At 38.7% G+C, this 26,656-nt stretch overlaps 1 long non-coding RNA gene across 1 annotated transcript in view; it reads right to left on the minus strand.

Annotated features, from left to right (window-relative positions):
- The window catches only part of LOC116073413, a 68,795-nt gene that overhangs the window by 13,830 nt on the left and 28,309 nt on the right, over positions 1-26,656 (minus strand). The window contains exon 4 of the long non-coding RNA XR_004111791.1: positions 1,433-1,572. This is a non-coding gene — a long non-coding RNA (uncharacterized LOC116073413). The remainder of the gene's footprint in view (positions 1-1,432; positions 1,573-26,656) is intronic.

Raw genomic sequence — 26,656 nt, forward strand, 5'->3', positions numbered from 1 at the left:
TGGTTTTTCAAGACAGGGTTTTGCAGAGATCTCTGTTTCTGTGTCTTTGTGGGTGGGACGACATCCTGGACGTAATCTTACATCATGGTGCATTGGATGGGAAAGTCCTCCTCATGGGACCAGTGACTGGAGATCGGAGGTACCGAGGTTGTTTTAGTTTGTGTCTGTTTAAATGCCTGTCTGACTTTTTTGAATGTGTGCCTTTAATCTGTGTGGCCGCAAGGAAGTTTGGTTTCGGTTTTTCAGTTTCTTGGAGGTAGTCTTGAGAGGCAGGACTCTGTCTGGGAAGTATAATCCGAAAGGGTTCAACTCCATCCTGGGGTCGCCGGCAAGGAGGCTGCTACCGAGTTCCATCTGTCTAACCTGGTTTATCTGGCCCCTGCTGTGTGCAGGACTAACTAGTTCATCTTGGCATGGTGGGCACAGCCAAGCAACTCTGTGTCCTGGCTTTAATGATCTGTGTGAGCAGGAACACACTGGTGTCTGTAACTGAGCCCATGGAAGGGGTGAACTGTGTGTGAATTGTCTTTCTCTGTGTTCATAGACATGGCAAGGTTGAGCTGTCTGTGTGGTGATTGTTTTTCTCTGTGCTTCTTGGTATCTTGCTGTATGTTCTGGGAATTTAGACTGAGGCAGGTGCTTCTGAAGGCAAGGGCCGCGGCTACTGTTGGGCTTGGGTGGGGAACAGGCTGTGTGCTCTGCGGCTTGGAGGCATGGTCCTGCGGTGGTGGCGGCTGCTGTGGGAATGCGTGGCTCACGCCCCCACTCCCCACTGGCATGGGCTTCCTAGCACTGAACCACCTGTCCCGAGTGTTACAATTCCCTGGCAGAATCCTAGAGCCGAGAGAGAGCGGGGGACCGCCCCCTTCACTGGCAACTAGCTGCTGCCCAGACACACTTCCATGGTGGCAGAGGTGCAGGCTCCAGGACGGCTGGGAAAGACCAGCAAGAAATGGAGTTTGCCGGTGGATTAATTTTTTATAATTTCTGCTAGTAATTTAAAATTATTGCTCTGAGAGTTAAAGTTTACATTTTATCCCTTTTTCCTTTTTTCCTTCTTTGAGTGATACTCTGGGTGAGGAGACTCAAGCATCCAAAGTTGGGTCACATGACCCAAGCACTCCAAGTTGGAACAAAGAGCAGCTCTAAGCCCCCTTGCTGTGGCAAATTACAGGCTAAGTCTGTGAGAGAGAGAACAGTGATAATTGCCTGCCTTTAACAGATATTGTTAAGAATCTGAGGCTCTAAACAAGAGAGACAAACAGAAGAGAATCAAATATATATATATATATATATATATATATACATTATATATATACATTATATATATACATTATATATATATGATACTAAAATTTTGTTTTGAGATTTATATATTACAGAATATACAGTCTTGGTGAATTTCTTCATCTGACATGCTAAACTGACCTACCTGAACTCCAGACTTCAACTGGATCCAGTCAAAACACAGACATCAGGAGACTGATAAATTCTATTTTCTTCCCCCCACCACAATATCTCATCACCCATGTTCAGCTTGAAGAAGTTATGAAGAGTCGTTGATCCAGTTCCCTGGGTTTTGGGAATAGAGAAGGTTATTAATAGGTTGTCTTTCTAGAAAATGTAAAATGGTCATATTTGGAAGAGGGAGGAAATAGCCAGAATTAATTATATAGAAACTTTATGATTGTTACTAAATTAAAGTCATATGTTCTTATTTGGTTCATAATTTATTTTGATCATAATTTGGAGAAAAGAACCTTCTGATAATATTTATCCTTTACTGAAAATGATTTGATTGGTGCAAAGATAATTTAAACTAGAAACATTGTGTGACTAGAATTTGATCAGGTATTTGAGTTTTTCTTTAGATACACAGCTTATTCTTAGAAAGTTTGGTTTAACATTTATATTGTTAGTTTTGAGTTTTGTATCCTATATTTGTAGTATTAATTGGTAAAAATTGAGGCTTGTGTTATAAACCATTTATATCTTAAACTGGTATGCAAGAAATGAGTAAAAGCTTTTAAATTGAGAATTTGTTGGTAAGATTAGGTGCACAATAGTGTTCTTATTGACTGAGAAGTGTAGCTAATACAGTTCTGTTGTGCATACTTCAAGACCAAAAGTGAAGTTTTCTGTATCCACTTAAGAAATTTCTGGTCTCAGTGAGAGCTGTCTATAGGCCTTATAAGTAATTTTTTTTTTAATTTTCTTTTACTTCCTATAGTAGACAGGGCTTAGACTCAGCCCTTCTGTTACTGCTATTATAGACAGATCTGAGATGTTTTAGACCTGTGAGTTTAGAGCCAAATTAACAGATTCATGGCTCTGAGATTATTGTTAGGGTGATTTCAAGATTTTAATTAAAAATAACTGAGAGTTGTTCACAAACAATAGTCCAGATCACTTTACATAGATAGTTGGTTTTAAAAAACATCAGCAATCTACAAAATGTGACATTTAATATTATTTATTCATTTGGCTAGAGACTTGTCTGTTCCTGATAGGATCCCTTTACAGACTCAAAGGAGAAATTGAGCATCATTGGAGTTGCTCCAGTTGTGGTGGGACAGCTACTAGGCAAAAGTTGCCTCTTCTTCTGCAGACAATACTGTCCAAAAAGGACACACAAGCCTAGGACAGCTTGTATCTGCCGAGACAGAGTAGGCAAGTCCTTAATATTTCTGTTTCTCTGTCAGACATACATAGGCCAGAAGGCTGAAGATTGATGCTCCCACATTTTGAAGTAAGGACTGTCCAGGTGTCTAGCAGTCTCTATCAATTGGCAATATTTTTAGAAGCTGTGTTAGGCTTCCCATATATTCTCTATTATTCGGTCATTCCTGGATTTCTGATGGAGTTGAAAGACTACAAAAGTGAGAAGGGATGCAAGACAAGTGGTTAAAGAAACTAGTGTAAGTAGCTGAGAAAATGTTTTATAACAGAGAAATGGAGAAAGAAAAAGGATGTTACAGAAGGACTGTGAATGTGAAGAAGGCATAATGAAGGGAGAGAACATTTAGAAGAGAAGAGACAGAAGAGGCTAGAGAGACTAGAGAGCTAAAGAGAGATAAAAAACAGGAGAGAAGCTAAGAAGCCTCAAGAGCCTAGTAAGATAGTGCCTGGCAACAGAAGAAAATTCCTTGATAAAGACCAGTGTGCATACTGCAAGGAGACAGGGCATTTGGGCAAGAGATTGCCCTAAAGGCCTTTATGTGGGTCAGGTCCCACAAATCCATCAACATCTGTGTAATGTTTCATATCCCTGCACTCTTTGACTCCAAGAAAATTTCTTAACACTTTCTGAAACATAAATGAGAATGACAGAATATTAATGAATGCTGTTTTGGATATAGAATCCACAGAAATATTCACATTTCCTAAAATCCCAGACATAAATACTTTTTTCTGCTAATTGCTCTTTTAGATTCAAGTAGGTCCTTTAGACACACCAGACAAGTATTCTGCCATGCATCTAAATCCTCAAGGTATTTTGTTTGGTTGGTTGGTTTGGCTTGGTTTGATTTTATCTTAAGACAGGGTCTAATGTTTTTCAAGATGACCTTGAACTCACAGTTTCCAAGTCCCAGAACTACAAGTGCACATACTACCATGCCTGATCATGTGATGAGGGGAGATTGATCCCAGGGCTACAAGAATACTAAGTATACATTCTACATACTAAGAATCATAATGCAGAGATACAAATAAATTCAGAAGACAATGGAGAAAATAGAGATAAATTCATATTTGAGTCCAGAGACAGAGTTTGTCTCTTTGCACCATGATATCTTGAATATTATTGTTATCTTTAGAAGGCCAAGTTCAGAATAAAGGCATGGAATATCATCAAATCAAAGTAAGAATTCTGGCTAGAGTCTGTAACTCAAACACCATGCTGGAACTCTACAGTAGACAGCAAGTAAGATCTCCTATTTGCAGTATTCAGATTTCAGTATTTTTCCCTAAATGGTTCAGTTACTTTCTCTAGTTCCGACAAACTAGCAAATCACTGCATAATGTCCACAACTCCTTTCATTCATGTTGACTACCATATTCCACCACCACCCTGCATCACTTGAATATTTACAGCTACCTCATCTTACAGTTAATTAATAACTACTTAAGTCCTACTCAGCTAATAGCTAAAAAATATCCATGTAAAATATTTGGGATAGATACATTTACTCTATGCAGTTTGTTTTAAAAAAAAAACAGAGTGGGAGAGGGGTTTTAAGTTTTTACTTAGTACAATCTTTTATAGTGGTTCTATCTACACTCAATTTCTGAGTTTTCAGTGTGTCAAGTGCTGGGCACTGGTGGTGCACATTTTTGATCCCAGCACTTGGGAGGCAGAGACAGGCAGATTTCTAAGTTCGAGGCCAGTCTGGTCTACAGAGTGAGTTCCAGGACAGCCAGGACTACACAGAGAAACCTTGTATCAAAAAACCAAAAAATAAAAATAAATAAATAAAAAAGAAAATAAGAAGCTTACTAAATTTACAGTTATACTGCAGAAACCCACGTTTCTCTACAAAGTCTGTCAGGAATATATGTTATAAATCTCAATGAAATTATCTTGTACTGCTTTTGTTGTTGTTGTTGTTGTTGTTTATTTTCATTATTCCCAAAAGCTTACTTACAAATTGGAACTAATTGAAGTATTCAATGACACTTTCAGCAAAATCTTCTCAATTTAATTTTTATATTTGACCTAACAAATTATTCACAGTAAAATTATTTTTGCACGCCCATCTGCAAAAAAGGAGGAAAAAAAGGAAAAACTATACACAGAGTAATGACTTAATCTTTAGGTGATTAAATTTCCAACTGTTTAGAAGAGGTTTGATCTTTCCAAAGGTTCAAACTTTCATCTGTCTATCATATGCGACTTGGAAGAACTCAACTGCACACTGGCCGTCTCAGGGCAAGAAGGCTAGAAGCTAAAGCTGCCACTGTTTTAAGCAAAGGAACAGAGGACATTTCTTTAAAAACAAATAAAGAAAAAGAAACTCATTTTGTCTTCCATACACCATTTTATACTCCTGGAATAGAGAAGAGCATCCTTTATTGGCTGGACTTTCCTGTAAAAGACCTTGTGAGAACATCTCAGAATAATCTGTTCTCTAATTTGCACTTCTCTGGAGACAAATTAAGATCAGTATTCTTTTCTTCCCCCCACCCCACCCACGCAGCACACTCTCTTCCTGACTCTGTGTCCTTTTGTTTTGTTTTTGTTTTGTTTTGTTTTGTTTTGCTTTGCTTTGTTTAACACATTAAGTCCAGTTAGTACGGCCCACAAAAGCATGGGTGTGAGTCCATCCACTGGAGTATGGAAAACCTACCCCAGTGGCCACATCTCCCAAAACAGAATATTCCTCCCTCCTTCCTGTAATAACTATCTGTTGTCTATAGCTCCTCAGAAGGAGCAGGGTCTTATTACCAAATTTCGGCTGGCTTGATCCTATACAGGTCTTGTGCAGATAGCCACAGCTGCTGGGCGTGGGGCACAGATTGATATAGATGTTCCACAAATAATAATAATAAATAATAATAATAATAATAATAATAATAATAATAATGCTTCCATAGTTCATTGTATCGCTTATATGACTGTGGTATTTTCTGATTTGCTCTTAAACTTCAGAAGCAATTGCCCTTGATCCCTAACTCTAAAACTGTGTGTCTTAACTCAAATAGGATAGACTTGCCTTGGTTTAGGATTGTACAATTTCTAAGTTACATCATGTGCACTGGAATCTAGCACAGATATTTTCTCTTCTGAACAGAAGAAAGATGTAAGGGATTAAGCAGAGTTAACCATATCTCCAAGCATTCAAAAAGGAAACACATAAGAGAGTTATATTAAAAGATTATTAAGATTACAGTGATCAGGTAGAGCACAGTTGGATGGCATGACAGATGTTAGTGAAGGAGTGAAAAGGAAAGGGAAAGAGTAGTTTATAAATGTCCCTGTAGTCTGGTGGACATGGGAATATCACTGTTAAAGGACTATGAGCAATGCACACCAGAGACTGTTAGAGGGACTGTCCCTGGCAAGACACAAAGTCACAAGGAGCCAGTGTTCTCCAGGATGCTCAATAAGCATTCCCATGAAGATAAATGCACATGCAGTCAAAATGATAGGCTTCTCATTTTACCCAAGAGTCTTGAGTGATATCTTTGTGTTAATAAATGCCAAATAGACAAAATAACTCCACAAAAACCATGGAAGGTTTAAACTCAATGTCAGAAGCTAAGCAGAAGTTAGAAAAGCGGTATCTGCTTTTGCAAGGAAGAGTGTCTTAACCTGGTAAATCCAACAGTTATGCGTAACTGGTGTTGGTAATTTAGTGAAAGTAGAAAATTTAAGTAGATTCAATACATATGGAATATATATATGGAATCAGTTCAGATGGCTAAACATTTCTAAGTATTAATAAGGACCAGACAAAGTTAAACTGTATGAATATGTAGAGATTTAGTAAGAAAACACAACTTTTCCAAAGATGTGCAGCTTTAGAATTACAGGCTAGGAGAATCCAAGGGTAGGTAAGCATAGAAATCCAGGAATATGAGAGATCTGGTGGTGCTGGTTAACAAGCACGGTATTGTTATGACTTGCTATGAAGATAGAGGCCACTCAGGAGTAATAAATGCAAACCAAGAGAAGTTCATCTAGTATGAGATACATGTGATCATCTGTCGTGAACAAGGGAGAGAAGCAGGAGAAAAGGCCCGGTACTCAAGAATGATGATAACTCTTAAGAGCTGAATCACTGAAGAGAGAGGACTGCGTGTGCCTGCATGGCTAGTGCCAGAGTTTACTGAGGATTTACACACCATGTCAAGCTTTATACTATACTCCTACCTGATAATTTCCCACTTGGCTCTAGCAAAAACTGGATTATAAATATTATAGAAAGACTCTAAATCTTACCCGGGAATGAACCAAGGTTTATAGAAGGCAACTTCCCCCAAACTAAAGTAGCTAGCCAACCAACTTTATAGCACACACCCGCCTAAGCAGATTCAATACTGCCATTGTAGATTGTCCTGCATGCTGTTTGCTGACTGTGAGTCTTCTCATAGGTTGCAGTGATGGCTATCATAGTAAAGACAGTTTTGTATAACTGAGATCTGCCAGGATGTCTCAGTGAAAAGCACTTGCTGTTCTTACAGGGACCCAGAGTTTGCTTGCCAGAACCCATGTTCTGTGACTCAAAACAGCCTGTACCTCCAGCTCCAAAGAAACTGACACTATCTTCTGGCCCTGATGAGTACCAGCATACACACCTGTACTTACACAACACATAGTTACATATACTCACTCATACAGAAATAAAAATAAAATACTGTTGAAGAATTTGAATGATTGTCTGTGTCAAGAGATGTTAGGGGACATCAATATGAATGCTAAAGGTTGTCTGCCAGAGAAAGAAAACATCCAGAAATCATGACAAGGGGGTGATGAATTAAATAACTAAACAAAATATTAAAGGTAATCACAAAGGTAATAATTAGTATAATGGGAATGATGCTCCAACAGAAGAGCAAGGATGATAGGTTCCCAAGAGTGTGGGGTAAATATCTTCACTGCAGTATTGAATATGATGGAATGGAAATGAGGAACAATGTCAGCAGTCTACCAGGGAAGAGAATCCACAAACATAATAAGCAGAAGCGGCTAGAAGCACGCAGGAAGAGAGTGATGGGGTTGAGTGAGAAAGGGCTGCCCTGTGAGCTGAGGTTGTGATCCAAGGATCTCACCATGCCACTCCCAAGTCTCGGGACCTCAGGCCAGCTACTAAACCTCTCCTTGTTTCTGTTTCCTTGTAGAGAATCTGATAATCCCCCACACAGTTGTCTTACTACGATCACGATTACAGTGGTCTGAGTAACTTCAGGAAGGGAAGGGCAAGGAAATAATATCTTCCAACTTCTGATAGCCCCTGCATGTCCTCTTGTGTCCTGACCTACACAATCATGCTGTGTACAGTGTATCATATGAACATCATAGACCATTATGTGTATGAAATTGCTAAAATAAAAAACATATATTTCCTTGAAATTCTCTAAATAGGAAAGTACTCTTGAAGCAGATTACCACAAGTTTCTCCCATCTAACACAAAGAAATCCAAGTTCTCTTGAAGTTTGCCAGGAAACGAGATTCTAAAAATGCCCTTGCTGATGTATTTGATCTCAGTGGATTCCCTTGTATGAATCATAATGAAAGAATAGTGCTGGGGGTGCCAAAACCTGAAACCAACTGTTCACTGCTGAGATGCTAAGTAGGCAGGATGCTAATTCACTGTGCTTCCTTTGTCTTTTTAGAGGTCACAATAACAGAACAATCCCGAAAGAGGTGATGCCTACCAGCTAACAGTGATTATTCAGCACAAAGGAACATATGTGCCATGTGAATGTGAGCCAAAGGTGCTGATTATAGGATGGTATAAAAATAAAATACCCAGAGCCAAAAATATCTCAGCAACCTGAAGAACAGCCTTGGCTTCTCTCCGCCAGCTTGACCCCTTCTTCTTCAAACTGAAGTGTTCTTCTAGGCATTCAGCGAGGCATTAGCCCAATGAATATCACTGGAGTGCCTGGTATCATTCTAAATGCTGCTCTGAATTACAGTGATACTGAGATCAAAGGTAATATTCTATTTTAGACATAAGAACAAACATCCATTTTCTATAATGATTTGAAGGAGCACAATTAATAAGCAGTCTTTTGTTAATCCTCTAGATTTCTAATAGTAGAGAAAAAATGAGGCAGATGGAGGTTGAAATGTCAGCTGTATTCCCTTCCTGATGTCTCTGTCATATGGGAACAGATGTCTTCCTCATGCTGCCTCCCAGAATTAGACATGCCCTCCCTAACACAGCAATACATCAGAAAGCAGTCACACCCTCACTTAAATGTTTTCCCTATATGCCCTATCTCTAAAACTCTTGTGACATGAGCAGTAGGTTGAAATCCTGGACTTTAGTGCACAAGCCAACATCATGAAACTAGGCTTTACCACACAGCATGCCATATTAGGGGCTGCGAGCTCATCACACCAAAAGTCCATCACTATATCCTTAGAATCTAGGCTACACATGATATTTAATTCAGCTAAAAGACAACAGTAGAAATAAAAATGTGCCCTTTGAAACCATAGCCTTCTGGAAATCATGCAGATTTGTTTTGGTTTTGTTATATATGTAGCCATGTCATTCCATGAAAGGTAAGCTAAGCTAGCCTACTAAAAGGTGAGAAACAAACCTGAGAGGAGGCCTAAGGGGCCCATCCTGATGCAGACAGACTCGTGCTATCAAGTGATGTGGTTGGTGAATGGTGAACTAGTGAAGACCAATGTGAGCACCAGAAGAGCCAGGCTAGGCTCAACTGCAGCATTCAGCCATTGACACACTGAGCTCTTTTGCCAAAAAGCAGTAATCCCTTGACATGCTGGTATCTTTCGACCTATTTCCTATGAACAAATTCTAGCCGTAGAGCTGGAAATGGCTAAGTTGGAAGGAAAAGTCATGCAGGTCAGCAAAAGGAACATTCTTCACATGAGAGTAATAAGAGATCAAGTAGTAAAATAATATTAAAAGGTGCATACATGATTGGAAAGTGTCCTTTAAAAGATGAAGAAGAAACCTAGCATGTGTTGAAGAAGCTTACTTCTAGATGGCTGGGAGAAATAAACTGGGGTGAAATAAACCAGGAACTTCCCAGATACAAAAAATGTCCTGGGTCTTATTTTATTAATAATTTATCAAGAAGAAGTATTGTATAAATATATTGTATTGAAAATAGTTTTCAGTTATATTCATCTATTTATTTGGTGGGTAGAAGTGTGTCCAAATGGTACAATCTTCAAAAGATTTTTGGTTTGCAGTTCTAACTCTTAGCATTCTATTAAGAACTACCCTCTATTCCTGAGCCTGCATATAACTAGAATAAATAGATCATACTCATCAATATATAGGGGTCTATAAAAAAACTGGTCATCATGAAGAGTCTGTCTGTACTTCTGACTGTCTACTGTTTGTTGCATGGGATGATGCTCACCAAAGAGAAGAGCTGTTCAAAGCACAGATACATTTTGCCCTGGGGAAAATGTCACTTAAATTTTCTACATATTTTTGTATTTGGCATTATTTTTAGCAGTGATACTTAATATTTCCTATGTCTCCAAATCCAAACAAACAGTTGAAAAATGTTAAGCTGGCAGTTACCAAATTATTAATATGAGTGAAAGTAAAGAGTTTTACATTTGCTTAAAGGAACATTTATTTACACTGAATGGTGAATCTCAGCTTCACATTAATATCATGCTGAATGTTCATTACTCTTGTTTGTAACTACTTAAACTCTTTTATATAAATTATCCTTTTCCATAGTATAAATGAAAATATATTCTCTCAGACCCACCTTTCTCCTTAGTAATAATGTTCTATATTATAAGATTTTTTTTTAATTTTTTGTCAGATTTATTTATTCTTTCTTGTGTGTATGTGTATGAGTACTCGTATGTATGTATGTATGTATGTATGTATGTATGTATGTGCATAATGTACATGTCTGGTACCTGTTGAGGCCAGTGGAAAGTGTTAGATTCCTGGAACTGGAGTTACAGATGGTTGTGAGACACCATGTCGGTGCTGGAATCTGGTCTTCTGCAAGAGTAACACATGGTCCTAACTGCTGAACTATCTCTCCAATACCAGTAATAAGAATATTTTTATACTTATAATATTTCATAGTTATTCAGCCATGTTCCTGGATACTTTATTCATAACAGCTATAGAGTGGAAATGATTATCCCTAAACTGATGGACAGATAATGAAACTGTGATACATATACTCAGTATCAACTATAAAGAAAAATTAAACTCATTAAATTTGCAGGTAAATGGATAGAATTATAAAATATTGTACTGAATGAAGTAACACAGTCTCAGAGAAACAAATGCTTCAGGAAGTGTTCACTTTCATCTGTAGTCCCTGCTCCAAATCCTCAGATGGGAATATATAACATGGAGTACCTCAGAAATCAGGAAGGTAAAAAGGAATTATAGGAAGGAAGCACCAGAGTGGGGGTACACTGATACAAATGTTATGACGGAGAGATGGGGAGAGGGTAAAGGGGTCAATACCAGAGGAGAAAAATAACACTAAGGATATTTGAAAAGGGCATAAAGAATCATGTTATTAAGCCAGGCAGTGGTGGCGCATGCCTTTAATCCCAGCACTTAGGAGGCAGAGGCAGGTGGATTTCTGAGTTCGAGGCCGCCTGGTCTACATAGTGAGATCCAGGACAGCCAGGGCTACACAGAGAAACCCTGTCTCGAAAAACAAAACAAAACAAAACAAAAAACAAAACAAAACAAAACACCAAAGAATCATATTATTTTTATTCATCTAAAAATTAAGTAATACAAGTCAGTGAGTGTGTGTATGTGTGTGTGTATGTGCGTATGTGTGTGTATGTATGTGTGTGTATGTGTGTATGTGTGTGTATGTGTGTGTATGTATGTGTATGTGTATGTGTGTGTGAGTGTGTGTGTGTATGTGTGTATGTGTGTGTATGTGTGTATGTGTGTGTATGTGTGTATGTGTGTGTATGTTTGTGTGTGAGTGTATGTGTGTGTATGTGTGTATGTGTGTGTATGTTTGTGTGTGAGTGTATGTGTGTGTATGTGTGTATGTGTATGTATGTGTGTATATGTATGTGTGTGTATGTGTGTATGTGTGTGTATGTTTGTTTGTGAGTGTATGTGTGTGTATGTGTGTATGTGTATGTATGTGTGTATATGTATGTGTGTGTATGTGAGTGTGTATGTGTATGTTTGTGTGTGAGTGTATGTGTGTGTATGTGTATGTATGTGTGTACGTGTGTGTGTGTGTGTGTGTATTAATTAATGAAGTCATGGTTCTTAGGCTGACAGTGCTACTCACAAATGCCATTGCTTAAATCTAACAAAATCTTAGCCCTAGACATATAAACATCTTTCAAATCATTAGTTACTATAGTCATCCAAGAGAATTCTAAAACAGTGTAGACTATAGCTATTGGTCTTGGGTATCGCTCAGAGTTGAAGACAAGGGCCTATTGCTGAAGACACCGTGGACTTTCAGACTCTGAGAAGCCAAGCTGCATAGCCACCTGAAAGCCTTCTTCCTAAGGCCTAGCTTCCCAAACACCAGGAGGAGCTGTACAAGCTGCCACAGGCAGGCACACAATGCACAATGGCTTTCTTTTCATGATCATATTCTATAACTTCTGTTTCATGACTTTTTAGATTGCCCATAGTTCAAAATTTTTAAAGAATTTTATACTTAAATGCTGTATAAAATAAAATCAAGTACTATTTTCACTCCTCCCACTCCCCTTCCATGTTGTCTTTGTGAACTCTTCTCTTTTATATAATGTGTGTGTGCACGTGCATGCACACATGTGTTTGTGTATATGACTTGATATGTGCTATTCATGTGTACATGTGTGTATGACTGACCAGTTGGGATTGGATAACAGAGGATCTTGGGTATGATTATTTAAGCAACAGTAACTTAACAGCGATTAGAGAAACCATTGCTTCTAATAACTCAACAGTACATGTAAACATCATGATATAGAAATACCCTCCTATTGCCAGAATGCTAATGTGACATGAGTCTTCCAATGTACTTGGCTCAGTGTTCTTTTGGTACATGTAGTGGGACTTCTTTTCTTCATTTTTACAGTGATATTTCTTGTATGCCTTTTTCCTCTACAGTAGAACATTGCCTCATGGAGAAAGAAGGACAGGTCATGAAATAAATAAGGATCACCTTCTCCAAGTAACACTAGCAGTTAACAATCACCGGACAAAGAAGGCTCCTTAGTGACAAGGATGCCTATGAGGTGACAAGTGATGTAGCCTACGTGAGTTCCAGTCCCTGCTGTGCAAGTCATCCATGCTCCTCTAACCCCAATAATCTCATTGGTTCATCAAGCTGGACATAGCTATAATTGTCTATTTGCTTAGTTATTGATGCCCTATCTGAGGTAAACACATGTTTGCTCATATCTCCCTGAGAGAACACATGATGATGTCATTATTTACAAACAGAACTATAAAAGGAAAAGGCAGTTATAAAGTTTCTATGTTGGTTTAGCTTTCATCCCTTTACAAATCTTTATTGCAATATATCAAACATTCATCTTTCATAATTATCTATTGACAATAATTGTGTATTAACTCAAGAGTTTTTCTTCTTTTACCCAATTTCAACTTACCTTCCTCTTCCCATTTTTCTCATTCCTCTTTCTAAATGCTTAGATTAAAAACACCAGAAAGGAGCTGCCAAGATGCCTTAGCCAGTAAAAGTACTTGCCAGAGCCTGCTGACATGTGTTTGGGTTTAATTGTTGGATAGATCCAACTCCTACAAGGTGTCTCCTAACCACTATATGTCACCACAAAAAAGAGAGGGAAGGGTGAGAGAAAAATAAAGATGGAGAGGCAAGAGACATCAATGCTTAAAAACTGAAACTGCTTTTGAAAATCCTACAAGACTCTCAACTGCTCAGCTCTTTTGTATGTGTGAGAGCAAACTGAGAGGCCTGGGCCTGAGCCTGAGCTCTGGGTCCTTATGAGCCCTTTATGGACATTACAATATTAATCAATTAAAAAGTTCACCATTTTGTCATACTGATGTTTATGAAATTGACTTGTTCCTTGTAACAGAACACAGAGTCATGACAGCAAGGCTTTTCTTGTGGCATTGACATAATGATTCATTCTACGAGGACAAAATTATTTTAAAGAATTAAATTTTCATATTGGGTAGGTTGAGAACTGCTGTCTAAACTTTAACTAGTTACTTGTAGTATTATAGTTTAATAAATTAAGTGGTTTACTATATAAAAAGACATTTAAAATAGTAAGAGACTTTAATAAATATATTTTTGTTAATATTTAAAAATTAAATATCACATGTACAAAATGCCTGGGCCCTGTAGTTGAGAAATTCTATAGTATGCCATACAAACATTAGCTAGATACTTTTTGTATGTTTTTTATAGTTAATATACATTAAATCAACATTGGTCTGTAAGGATGACCTTTCTCACATTGTTTGAAAGTGTCTCTGTTGTTTTCAATTGTTAACTCTGTATTGACAGAGAGCTAAGTGCTGGCAGAATTTTGGTATTGTCATTTCTATGGCCTATCACAGGGTTTTCTATTTGTAAATGCTTGTCTTTCTATACCTGCTCAAAACATGAAAGGCAAGCAGTCCCATGGCCTAAAGGCAATCCTAAGAGGTGGAGCAAGCAATGTTTTACTGCTGATTGGTTATAATAATGATCTGACTGCCAATAACTGGGGCAGGAAAAAGGGGACAGAACTTCTGGTCAGGTGAGATTCAGGAGATACTCAGACAGAGATGGGAGATTTTAAGCAGACAGGGAAGAAGGAGAAGGAAGACTGGAATGGAGTGAGGCAGTAAAAAAAAGAAGCCACTTGGCAGGGACATAGGCTGGAAAATCAGATTAAGTTAGCAACTAGCTGATAGACTGCCCCAGCTAAAGATCAAAAGCTCTAAACTGCATAAAAGGCTCCATGTCTTTATTATTGAAGCAGAAGCAGGTCTGCAAAAGCCCCATAATAGAGGTTTATATTAGCAGCCCCTACAACAGATTTTTTAAAAGTAAATACACAACAGTTATTTCCTAAAAATCAAGTAACTAATCTATCAGAATTGTAATTCAGCTGCAGGTTTCATTCTAACTCAATTAGTTACTATACTTTAATTATGGCAAAATACACAAAAGGAAGCAGTTTAAGAGGAAGGGCTTGTTGTGGTTTGTGGCCTAAGGGAATAGAATCCAACAGTGGGAAAAGCATGGAGACAAGAGCAGAAGATGGCTGGTCACATTCCATCTTCCATCAGAAGGCAGAACAAGATGAACACAGGCACTCAGTTCACTTTCACCTTTTAATTTAGTCTATGATGAAGCTCCACCCTAGCACACATGGGATGGACTGACTTATTTTATTCCATGTGTATGTGTGTTTTACTTGCATATATATAATGTGTCATGAGTGAACTTCACATCCACTGGTATTGGAGTTACTGATGGCTGCAAGGTACTATGCAGGTACTAGGAATCAATCTCAGGTCCTTTATAAGAGCAATAGTGCTCTAACCACTGACCTACCTCTTCAGCCCTTACAATACACTAAATGTAAATGAAAAAGAGGATGCTGATGCCCCGACTAGAGATAAGTATGTGTGTGTGCATATATGCATATATGTAAAACAACATCATCTGCTCCTTGTGCTTATATAGAAAACCAGATGGACACATCACCCATAAATATGCATAATCATTACATGTCAATTAAAGATAAGATAAAATTTATATGAACATAAATCAATACAATATCCTAGAATAATGAGATTGGGAAAAATTTAATATTCCATCATTACAACTTTAAAAAGTACATAGTATATTTTATGATCACATTCAATTTAACTTAAACAAGAAAAATGTAAAACCTGTGAACTCACAGACATGCTACAAACACTTTAGTTCCATCTTGCTCTAAAACCGATTAATCAGCTTAACAATACCTATGGCAAGCTCACACTCAAATAGAGTAATACCACTTGCAAACCTTCAGAATGTCTGAGTCTCGAAAAGTATTTTAAAGAAAAAGAGGGGGTCCACTTGAGAGTGAGTAGGTATGGAAGGAGTTGGAATGGGGGAAATGTCAGAGGAAAGTGCAGTAATTTTGTTTTACTTAAAAACATGCATCTAAAAATTATTTCAAAATATGGATGTGTAGCCTGGAGAGATGGCTCCGCAGTTAAGGTCCATGAAGCCCTTTCAGAGAACTTGAGTTCGGCTCTCAGCCCCTACATTTGGTGGCATACAACAACCACCTAAGGGTTCTGATATGTCTGGACTCCACATTAACCTATACTTTTATGTCATACCGCCCTCCATACTCCAATTTTTAAATAATAAAAATAAATATCAAAATACATCTGTGCATCATAGTCTAGTAAATAAATGAATAAATTCCTATAAACACTAAAATAGAGATATTTCAAAGAAAATTTGTCTTGATTTTGACACAATCACTTAGGCCAATCACAAAATAACAAATGTCATCTAGTTGCTCTCCATAATTAAAAAATGCTATCTTTTCAAGTCTATGAAATTCAACTATGATGTATTTGTCTACTTACACACTATAAGGAGATTATAGGGATCAATATTAGCTGCTGCAAAGGCAACTGCCTGAATTTTTTGGTACATTCATTATCAGGTTTTTACCAGCTATTTAAAAACCACACTTCTTCTACCCTGAAGTGCCCAGACTGCATTTGCAGTTCACAGCATTATGAAATGTTAACATTTGAACACTTGTTTATAAAATTCTAATTGTGAGAATTCAAATCTTCCATAAGTTTGTTAATAACCTTGCATTGGCTTTCTACAAATGTGCCTCCTAATAAATGGTGGAAAGATCTTTGGTACTAATTACATATTTAAATGTATTTGTTGTATCCATGCATACCACATCATCATGAAGATGAGGCATATCTGAGTGAGTAGTTGCCTCCAAGTTCAAACACTGAGCACCACAATGCAGCTGCCCAGGACTCAGAGATGCTGTACTGGAGTGCAGAGAGGCCTGCCTCAGGCACGCAGCAGCCTAACCGTGGATCTGAACTTGCCTAGTCAGAGTTCCAGGTCTTTTTAATTTCTGTTTTATCTCTCTTCAGCTAACAGCAATTCATTATCTACCCACTAAGTAAAAGCAAATAATCATGCAAAATAAACAGGGAGGTAATTAATTAGTGTAATAAACACTAAGTGATTGCTGTAATGTACTAAAATAACAAGGGAAGCCCGTCTGTGCCTTGTGTTTTTTTCTCCTAGGGCAGGAGGCAAATGTTCTTGCAGCCACATAGCAACAAGTACAGCTGGCTTTTCCAGGATAAAACTGGACCTCACAGATGGGATGGACAGTCCACAACCCTGAGCTTCCCACAGCTGAGACGCTGTACTTTATTCTTATTTTCACTTGTAAGTAACTAGATGAAAACTCTGCACCTTTGCAATAGAGAAAGACTGATCAGAATGATATGAAATTTGAAAGAAAAAAACTGGATTCAAATAATAACAATCTTTGAGTCTCTCCCTTACCATATCCCTCTATTCTCTATAAACCAACTGGATGGAGATGACATTTCCCAAAACCCTTAGAGTGCTAAGATGTGATGTTTGAAGTCTGAGACTAACCAAAGGAAGAAGGGCTGAGATTACAAGAGCAAGAAGGGAAAAGACAGTAAATGTGAGGAAGTACTGGCATAGAGGGTCAGGGTTACAGTCAGACTTGTGACTTTTGTAGAAGTGTCAAGAGGGAACAAAGGACACCAGGACACCCCAGCCCCTGGCAGGAAGGAAGCCTTTTTTAAAATAAAAATCTCCTACTTCATTTCATTTGAATGTAGTACAACTGGAATGTTGTGGTAAATTTTTAACCCAATTTACCAAATCAATGAATTCACAACTCAATTAATTGGTATACAAGCTACTCGCCTAGATTGGGCAGATCTACCACTACACTGCTCTATTCCCATCTATTAGATCCCATATGACTTGTGATTTCCCCAAGCCACGTGCTTCAGTTCCATCTTCCTTCCACCTCGTCCTCCTCTGTAGTCCTCTTCTCCAGTCTCCTCCCCTATCTCCTTTCTCCCCTCCTCCCAGAAACTTTTCAGCTCCACCTTCCCTCCTGCTGCCCAATCCTTGGCCTTATCCTTTATTTGAAAAGTTAAGGTGGGGAGAAGGTTCACAAGGCACCTGTATACAGTGATTTGCTCCTTGTCTGCAGTGCTTTCAAGGAGAGGAGAATTAGCATCAAAATACAAGACCAGAGCTATCTACAACACTGGAATTCAAAATGGAAGACACATTTGTGCGCATCAATAGCATGCAATTCCCTATGTTTATTATAATCTTTCAGACTTTATAGAAATGCCCTGCTGTGATGATTTGAATATATTTGGACCGGGGAGTGGCACTACAAAGAGGTATGGCCTTGTTGGAGTAGATGTAGCCTTAATGGGGGAAGTATATCACTATGGGGATGAGCAATGAGATTCTCCTCCTAACCTCATGGGAGCCAGTCTTCTGTTTGCCTTTGGAACAAGATGTTGAACTTGGTGGGGGCAGGAGGGTGGCGAGACTGCTTAGCGGGTAAGAGCACTGACTGCTCTTCCGAAGGTCCAGAGTTCAAATCCCAGAAACTACATGGTGGCTCATAACCACCCGTAATGAGATCTGACACCCTCTTCTGGCACATCTGAAGACAGTTACAGTGCACTTATTTATAATAATAAATAATTCTTTAAAAAAAAAAATATGTTGAACTCTTCACTCCTAACTGTACCATGCCTGCCTGGCCTGCCTGGGTGCTGCCATGCTCTCACCTTGATGATAATACACTGAACCTCTGATCATGTAAGCCTGCCCCAATTAAATGTTGTCCTTATAAGAGTTGCCTTGGTCATGGTGTCTGTTCACAGCAGTAAAGTCCTAAGTAAGACACCTACTTTTCCATTTTATATGTGAGGAGCCATGGATCATTCTGACTCTCCAGCCAGGACTAACTAGTTTACAACCTCCACACACAGCAATATAATTCAAAGCTGTGATAGCAAAATCAAGTTCTAGCCCTGGACAGTGGATTTGTCCTTCATTCTTTTTTCTTTTTTAATTTATTGTTGTTATGCCTGCATGTTATGTTTGTGTGAGGTGTCAGATCTTGGAGTAATAGGCAGTTGTTAGCTGCTATGTGGGTGCTGGGAACTGATCCTTAGTCCTCTGGAAAAGCAGTTAGTGCTCTTAACTCACTGAGGCATCTCTCCAGGCCCATGCTCCTCCATTCTCTAATAACTTGCTTTGATAACTCATTAGAACACCAGTTTTTAGCCTTTGGGTCACAACCTCTTGGGGAAGACTGGCCCTTTCACAAGGGTCACATATCAGATATCCCCTGGATGTCAGATATTTATATTATGATTCATAACAGTAGCCAAATTACAGTTATGAAGTAGCAACATAAATAATTTTATAGTTGGAGGTCACCACCACAACATGAGGAACGGTATTAAAAGGTTACAGCATTAGAAAGGTTGAGAATCCCTGCATTAAACAAGAACAAAATCTTCAATCTTGTTTTCCATCCAAATATCATCAATATTTATACAACAGTGATACTCCCACACACTTTTACAACTATATTAACAGAAAGGAATATGTAAAGTAGTTTAGCACACTAGGAGGAAAGAGTGGTCAAAGGATAAGGGATGAATTGAATGGGAAGCAGTAGGGGCTTGTTCCAAACATCATTTGCATGTATGAAATTAGCATACATGCTTGAGAAAAAAGCAATATATAAGGTACCGGATAATAAAGTCACTAACACTTTCATGACTACTTTTAATACACTTATTCATAACTTATGAGACAGACAGAGAGAGAGAGAGAGGGAGAGAGAGAGAGAGAGAGAGAGAGAATTTCTGCTTGATAGTGGTAGTTTTGAATGGTCTCAGTATTCCAGGCAGACCATAAACTCACTTTGTGCTCTAGGATAACCTTGAACTTCAGATCCTCTTGCCTCTAAATTCTCCAAAGGCTAAGGTTCTAGGCAGATGCAAATTGTCAAACCTAGCTTAAAAAGAAACAACTTCATTGCAATTTCTCATCAGGTTTCCAATTCTAGAGATTCAACACATCCCAAGGAAAGCAGGGGGAGGAACAATGTTATGAAGAATTCAATGAAATCATCAAATTTAATAAATATCTTGGGAAATATAAGGGTTTGAAAAAGGTTCCTTGATTTTTTGTTGATAAACACAGAATAGTCTGGGAATATGTGGCAATAGATATAACTTCTCTTTCATTCCTCTGGAGACTCCTCAAAGGCCATAAATGTATTTGATAAAAGGTTCTCTTGTATCCGTGGCAGTGATCAGATAGATGCTGAGCATCACCTGTGAGAATTTGACAAATATGACACACCTGTAAGATCACAGTGACATCCACAATAAAATACCAGAAGTAAAGAGAAATGCTCTGAAAGATGTCAAGTACAGACACTTTCTTGTCAAAAGAGACAACAAAACACAATTACAGTGCAGGGGAAAAAAATTAGGGAGGAGAAAAAAAACAGAAAGGTCTTAGGACAAAACCGCAATCTCAAATAAATGTAACAGAAAACAAGACTTCATTCCCTTTGGCTGGAATGGTGACAGGGACATAATTGACATGCTTTTGGGAAAAGAAAAATAATTGGTGGCATGAGGTACAGGAGAAAGCTTGTCATCTAGCGGCAGTGGCAGGGGTGATAGCAGATATCCCATCATCAAGAAAGAACACAGAGCTGCTTTGACATGTGAGGCCAAATGATATCATGTGCAGCTTCAAGCAGGTGACATAGGACAGACCCAGAGAGTATCATCACCCATCATGTCCCAAGTCTTCTTCCATGTAGAGCTTGGGCTGCCATATACTGCTTTATTAATGACAGATGCACACTATAAGGGATTTAGTATCACAGTCCCCAGGAGTGCCACTCTAGTCATAGAAGGCAATGCCAACAGTCTCCATGTTCCTAGAGAGGGTCAATCTGTCTGGCAGTCACAGAATCACATGAGGACAAACAACAGTTCTTATTATTTAACACATTTTAGGCAATAAATACAGGCATTGTTATCAATATATATTCTATGTTAGGCTACTGAAATTTGAATATGGTGTAACATGTACACATATGCTATTCCTACACCAAAAATTCTAGTATGTTTAAATATATATTACAAATGTATATTACATAAAATATATGCTTTCATATATGCACTATATATATTTACACATATATGTACTGATAAGTATAGAAATGAAAATGAGTGTAAGGGGATAAATTCAAGTGATCCCATTAATGAGTAATATCAACTATGTTGATAATTGTATAGATAATAGTATGTATCAATATTAGAATAAACATGTACTAGGTTAGAATAAGCAGTATTAGAATTAACAATATTAGAATAAACTGCCCATCATTGAAAGTGTTTTTGTTCTGCTGGAAAATCTTGTGTGCCTACAATTAGAGATTTTATTTAATAAAATACAGAACCTCTGTTCCTACTTCTTTACAGCTAAAATAGTTTGAAATGGAGAGAAATTGGGAAAATACAGAGAATGACTTCACAAAGTACTATTGGGATCTTAAATGGATAATGAAAGTCTGTAAAGTCTGGAACCTAAAAACAAACTCCAGCCGGGCGGTGGTGGCGCACGCCTTTAATCCCAGCACTTGGGAGGCAGAGGCAGGTGGATTTCTGAGTTCGAGGCCAGCCTGGTCTACAAAGTGAATTCCAGGACAGCCAGGGCTACTCAGAGAAACCCTGTCTTGAAAACAAAACAACAAAAAAAAAGTATTAAAAACAAACTCCTTTCATTTACAAGATAATCACAATCATCACAAGAAAGCAGCCCAAATCGATGGGACCTGTGTTTTCCTTCCCTTCTGCTCCAGATTCACACCTGTCACTAAGGACCCTGACTCTAGACCAGCTGTTATTAGAGATGGAGCCTCTTTGCCCTTGAATAGTGGGAAAGCTTCGGTCTTTTATCTAAATAAGTCCCACTCTCTTATCAAGAAAGCTATCTGGAAAGACAGATAGGGATATTTCCTGATTATTCTTCCCAGGTCGCCTTTCTTTCCTGTGATCCCTGTTTCAGTCTACTGTCTCTGGTGCTCACACTGTCAGCCTGGACCTAATATTCCTCAAGGCACAGTAGCTGTAGATACACATGCAAAATATCCTTTGATGCCTTTATACCACCTGAGGAAAGATTTGGAGGACAGTGGGCTGTGGAAATGGTGCCATCAAACCGTGTTTAATGAAAGGTTGAGAACCCAAATCTGAATCTCTGACACTCATGTAAACATCAGGGTGTGGGGACATGTAACTCTAATCCAAGTGCCATGGAGTGGGATCAGGAGGAACACTAGGGACAGTTAGCCAGCTAGTCCTCCTACTGTGAGCCATGGGTTCAGCAAGAGAGACTGTAGTTAGCATCAGGACATCCAAAGCCTGTGGCAATACATGGGTGGGTCCACAGACCTGTTGCCAGGGCAACAACCACCATATTCCCAAAATCCATTGGGCTCACCTCCCACCTTTACCTGTGGCTGCTACATCACAACCCATATATATACGGGGAACATTTCCTCCCCCCCTCCCCCTTCTCCCTCTTCTCTTTTCACACCACTACCCCCCCTTCAATTAAACCTCTTACACCTGGAACTGTTTGGGCATAGTGTGGTATGTTCTGATGCGACCCGCCGCTCCAACACATCAACTGTCTCAACATATAAAGTAGAAAGACACTACACACCAACAGAAAGAAAGACACTTTACACCAACCTCTGGTTTTCATGGATTCATTCACAAACACACCATCATGCATACAATACACACACAGTCTACAATGAGCAAGTAATGTTGGTTGATGCCTCACCTGGCAGAATGATATCATGATTAAGATTATAATCTGTGAAAGTTGCCCTTCTCTGTTCAAATCCTACTCAGCTTTCCTTTATTGATGTGACAAGTGTCTGGTTTTTGTTATTGAACACATCTTGGGCTCCATTTTTTCATCAACAGCATAGTGATAGTAATAGTTACCATTTCAGACACATTTCATGAAAAGTCAAAGTGTCTAGTATAAAAACTTTGTTAAAAACCAAAATGACAGTTCAGGACCTTTTGGAAAATTCTACCAGACCCCTCTCCTCCTGGAAGGGGGAGGCTGATTATCATTCTGCAGGACTGACTGGCCACTTGCAGGTGGTGGAAGCCTAGACCAAGTAAACACATTCCCCAGGGCAAACTCTGCCACCTCATTCCCTAGAGACTAATCAATTTACAAATCACACTCTTCTGCCAATCACATTGTGCCTAATGGCTGCTGCTCTGAAAAACTGTATAAAGACTGACCAAACAGGGTGTGGGGGAGAGGGAGTGCAGGGGGGTGCAGGGGAGATAGCTATCTCTCCTTTGGGTGTAGGATGACACCAATGCATTGGAACAATAAATTCCTCTTGCTTTTTGCATAGATTCCTGGCTCCTCGTAATTCACTCAGGGGGTCCCAGGTAAGCTAAGACTCACCAGAATCTTACAAAGTCATATATCACTTTTTCTTACTAAAAATTCGAGCTAAAGTTCTAAAGCTAAAAATCTTATCATGGATTATCTATAAACTATGAACAAAAATAATATTCTAAGATTTCATACAGCCTAAGCCTTGTTTATTAGTGTCAGTGACCCAGGATAATTGAGGGAAAATAAAAATGCTTTTGGAAGCACAAGGGAATTTCAGGAATAATATATCCAGAGCTCTGGCAGGGGAAGAGGGACTGGCCTGGCAAACTTCACAAGGAAACCACTACCAGGCAATATTTAGAATTTGATTTATGTTCAAGAGTTTATAAGGACATCTGGTTCTGTATAAGTAGTGTCTGACTAATGACTGAAGAATAAAATAAAAAGCAGATTTTGTTTTGGACAAAGGGGGTTGAAAAAAAGAAAACTGTACTGGTGGGTTTTATGTCAACTTAACACAAGCCTGAATAATTTTGGAAGAGGAAACCTTAGCTGAGAAAATTCCCCAACCAGATTGACATTTTCTTTATTAAATATTAACGTGGAAAGATCCAACCAGTACTGGGCAATGTCAACTCTGGGCCTAGGAGGTATAAGAAAGCCGGCTGAACTTCAGTGCTTGAGAAAGGCAAGAAGCAGCATTCCTCCACTGCCTTTGTTTCAGTTTCTTTTTCTGGCTTCCTGCCTTGAGTTCCAGCCCTTACTTCTCTAGATGACAGGTTAGAGAAGCTGTAAGATGAAATAAACCCTTTTCTCCACCTCAGCAATAAAAAAGTGGCTAACACAAAGGACATGGAGGAAGAAAGAGCTCTGTTACTATGGCAGAGTCTAAGTGCCAACAGACACCTTGGCCCACAGAGCAGTGATGAGGGTGACCTGTGTGGTCCTAGTACCTGCTTCAGTGAGCATCCTACATGGCATGAACTGAGCTGAATGGGAGAAAGCTGGAGAAGATGCTCACAATGCCGATTCAGAGGCCAGAGCCACGAAAACTTGCCATCCTATCCATCATCTTCACCAGGGACTTTCCAGAGAGCTTTCTATGTAGGAAGGGCTGCTCAGAGATGTTCTGCATGATATTCCATGCACGGGAAACCCAAGATTCCACACGGAATGTTTTAGCACTAAGTAAATCCACTAATCTTGAGTGGGCCACAGTGTTCCCTCTCGTGTGGACTACAAACTCTCTACCTTTCTTTGTAATATAGGTGTGATTACTAACAATTCTTTTTTCTCTCACAACACTGTCCCTGTTTAGATATATGTTTTGCCATACATCTGAGGCAGAGATAGTAAGCAAATGTTTTACTTACAAATTGCTCTGTAGAAAGCAAATGTCAGAAAAGTAACATGAGGCCACCCACCAGGCATGCTTTTACCTACTATGACTGTTTCATCAGAGAAAGCTTAGAGTTTTAAAGTAAAATAGGCCTGCAGTTTTGTCTTATGAAAGGTAGAAGATATTAGACACAGTAGAGATTTACTCCACAGGGAAGAAATTCACTGGCTAGCTAACCAGAATGAACAATGGAGGGAAATAAAGCAGATTTCTGCTCAACCACTATATCCAGATACTTCAATAAACAATTTGTATTTTGTATGTATTTGTTTCATATTTGTTAAATATTTTCCAAGTTACCACAGTGTGATACTCAATGGGAATATAGTTATACACAAAAAAGACAAAGTCCTTTCATCATGAAGTTTAAGGTAGTGAAGAATAAATAATAATGAAAATACCCACTGCATATACAGTGAAATAAGCATAGAAATACAAGATAATACATGTTGTGTGCAGAATATAACACATCATCTCAGACTCTTGACTTCACAAAGAGCACCAAGAAACACTACCCTAAAGAGGTTGGAACTAGCTAAGGTCTAAATATGTGAAAGAATAAGTTATCTGAAAATATGGACAGCCACAGTGGTCCAAGGACATGTAGACCTGAACAAGAACAAGTTTAAGTGTTTATGAGTCCCAAAAGTTAACATGGCTAAAACATCTGGAATACAGAGAACAAATTTCATGTTTGTGTAGTTTATGGTTAGAAGATAGGTAGGTATTGAAAATGAAGAGGAGCCAAGGTCATTTTTAAAGGTTTAACTTGAATGGTTGGGTGCATACAGTCATCATTTATTGAAGTACATGACTGAAAAGGAGTCAAGTTTGGAAGAATGGTTTTACTGGTAATTTTAGAATGTCTGCGGCTACATGCCATATACATTTTGCTAGCAGATCAAAGCACCACTGAATTAAGATGTAAGTACCTGAGGAAAGTCTCTAACTTAAGACATCCAAAGCAAAGATAGTGTCCTCTGGAAAAATAATAAGAACATTAAAGAAACCAAAAAGAGAATTCTATAATCACATGTGGCACACAGGGACTAGTGGAAATTAAATGTGCAATGAATTATGAAGAATAACAAAGAAAAACTCATGGACAAACTCGAGTTTCTTGTACATTTCTGAAAAAGAAAACAAAGAAGTAGGAGAGCAAAGATGAGACGCTTCAAGGCCCTGACAAGTTCCAGGTATTTCCAATGAAAGAATTCACAAAAACAAGAAAAATATTTCAAATACATCATTCCCCCAAATTCCCTCAAGACTGGACTTCAAAAGGTAAGACTCCTTAAGGACCTAATATAGACCACTAGAAAGGACTTAATTACCACAAGTATACACTGAAGAGAAGAACTTTTCTTTTCGGTTTTTTCGAGACAGGGTTTCTCTGTGTAGCCCTGGCTATCCTGGAACTCACTCTGTAGACCAGGCTGGCCTCGAACTCAGAAATCTGCCTGCCTCTGCCTCCCAAGTGCTGGGATTAAAGGCATGTGTCACCACCACCTGGCTTGAAGAGAAGAACTTTGATGGTTTGAATAGGTATGACCCCCATAGATTCAGGTGTTTGAAAGCTTGGATCATAGCTAGTGTCACTATTAGGAGGTGTGGCCTTGTTGGAGTAGGTGTGGCCTTATTGGAGGAAGTGTGGCCTTGTTGGAGTAGGTGTGGCCTTGTTGGAGTAGGTGTGGCCTTGTTGGAGTAGGTGTGGCCTTGTTGGAGTAGGTGTGGCCTTATTGGAGGAAGTGTATCACTGAAGCGGTGGGCTTTGATGTCTCCTATGCTCAAGCTATGCCCAGAATGACACAATTTTCTTCTGCTGCCTGCAGATCAAAATGTAGAACTCTCAGCTTCTCTTACATCATGTCTGCCTGCATGCTACCATGCTCCCATCATGATGATAATGGACTAAACCTCTGAAACTATAAGCCAACCCCAACTAAATGTTTTCCTTTAAAAGAGGTACCATGGTCATGGTGTCTCTTCCCAGCAATCAAGCCCTAACTAAAACGAGAACGGATACATTGCATTGTGCGCAGCAATTTTTGCAAATGAGTATAAGACGAAAA

This window comes from Mastomys coucha, unplaced genomic scaffold (assembly GCF_008632895.1).
Source record: "Mastomys coucha isolate ucsf_1 unplaced genomic scaffold, UCSF_Mcou_1 pScaffold23, whole genome shotgun sequence".
NCBI classification, from domain to species: domain Eukaryota; kingdom Metazoa; phylum Chordata; class Mammalia; order Rodentia; family Muridae; genus Mastomys; species Mastomys coucha.